Source organism: Boleophthalmus pectinirostris, unplaced genomic scaffold (genome assembly GCF_026225935.1).
Source record: "Boleophthalmus pectinirostris isolate CB_2022bp ecotype Guang Dong unplaced genomic scaffold, ASM2622593v1 HiC_scaffold_16, whole genome shotgun sequence".
Classification (NCBI taxonomy): domain Eukaryota; kingdom Metazoa; phylum Chordata; class Actinopteri; order Gobiiformes; family Gobiidae; genus Boleophthalmus; species Boleophthalmus pectinirostris.
In genome coordinates this window covers 36,841,141-36,843,152 of record NW_026571095.1, presented here as the reverse complement: position 1 = coordinate 36,843,152, position 2,012 = coordinate 36,841,141, and positions in this window count along the sequence as shown.

Here is a 2,012-nt window from a genome sequence, read left to right as displayed (position 1 = left end):
TCTTCTTGGAGAGCAGGAGCTACAGGAGCCTCTGGTCCTGCTCCACCAGGTCATGGTTCTGTTCAAACTCCTGGAGGTGTTTCATGTTATTAGGTTCTTTTAGTTTGTTTCATACGTGACAGTTTCGTCCGTTCACTCTCGTCTTCCTCAGAGTCTCGTGATGTTTCTGTGTCGTGTCGCTCAGATGATTCAAACAGGTTTTGGTGCAGTTTTCCTCTCGGTGGAGGCAGAACGACGGCGCCACCTGCAGACTTCCTCAGGACAGTGTTCCAGGTGTGTGAGAGTAAAAAAGCCCCTCGTCCCGGTTTATCGTCCCGGGACACGTTTCTGTTTTTCTGCATTTCCAAATCTGTTTAAATCATCTGAGCGACTCTGAGGAAGACGAGAGTGAACCGACGAAACTGTCACGTCTGAAACAAACTCTTGGTCTGTAAAAAGAACCTAATAACACAAAATATCAGAAGACCAAATGAAGCTCATTGGACTGTCCTGGACGTGTTTGTTTCTGCCTGCAGGTGGCGCAGTGACTCTCACTGAAACTACAGAGAAAAAAAACAAACAAAACAACAGCCCAAATGGATTTTACTCACCGAGACAATGAACACAAACTGCTCATGTTCAACTGACAGGGACTGACAGGAGCTGACAGGACTGACAGGGACTTACAACTTTCAAAAATATCAGATTTTGTGGTGATTTTTACCCATTTTCAGATCATAAACTTTTCGTTGTCTTAAAAACTCTTTATAATTGTTAGTTCTGCTCCTCTCGCTCTGATTGGTCAAAACGATCACATGACACATGAGAACAGACTCTACTGCACATGCTCAGTGGGCCCGGAGCCGCAGGAGAACCTCCCCTCCCCTCACGCTGAAGGAGAACCTCCCCTCACGCCTAGAGACACGAGGCTCTGAACTCGAGTCAGTGACTTGACTGGGCGGCGTGGCTCAGGTCAGACTCGGAGCTTCAGCAGAAACATGAACCTCCTGAAACCAGAACTGTGGACTTTACCTTTTATTGTTATTATTTATTGATTTATTTATTTATTCTCCTGGGAGAAAAAAACATATAATTTAATTCTTTATGTTCGTTTTGTCTGAAGAAACGACAATAAACTTTTTCAACTTGAACTTTTATTATTTTAAATTAAATTGTCAATAAACAAAAAAACAAAAAAAAAACAAATAAATGAGACGTTTGAAAGTTTGTGTGAACAAGAGAAGAGTTTAACTTCAGTGTGTTGTTCTGTAGTGTTGTTCTGTGGTGTTGTTCTGTAGTGTTGTTCTGTAGTGTTATTTTGTGGTGTTGTTCTGTGGTGTTATTTTGTGGTGTTGTTCTGTGGTGTTATTTTGTTTGTTGTGTTGTGGTTGTTTGTTTTGGTGGTGTTGTTGTGTCTCTGGTGTTATTTTGTGGGTGTTGTGTGTTGTTCTGTGGTTGTTGTTTGTTTGGGGTGTTGTTGTTGGTGTTTGTGGTGTTGTTGTTGTGGTGTTTTCTTGGTGGTTATGTGGTGTTTGTTCTGTGGTGTGTTTTTTTGGTTTGTTGCTGTGGTGTGTTGTGTGTGTGTTTGTGGTGTGTGTTCTGTGTGTTATTTTGTGGTGTTGTTCTCTGGTGTTATTTTGTGGTGTTGTTCTGTGGTGTTATTTTGTGGTGTTGTTCGTGTGTGTTGTTTGTGGTGTTGTTCTGTGGTGTTATTTTGTGGTGTTGTTCTGTGGTGTTGTTCTGTGGTGTTATTTTGTGGTGTTGTTCTGTGGTGTTGTTCTGTGGTGTTGTTCTGTGGTGTTATTTTGTGGTGTTGTTCTCTGGTGTTATTTTGTGGTGTTGTTCTGTGGTGTTATTTTGTGGTGTTGTTCTGTGGTGTTATTTTGTGGTGTTGTTCTGTGGTGTTATTTTGTGGTGTTGTTCTGTGGTGTTGTTCTGTGGTGTTGTGTTATTGTTGTTGTTGTTGTTCTGTGGTGTTGTTCTGTGGTGTTATTTTGTGGTGTTGTTCTCTGGTGTTATTTTGTGGTGTTGTT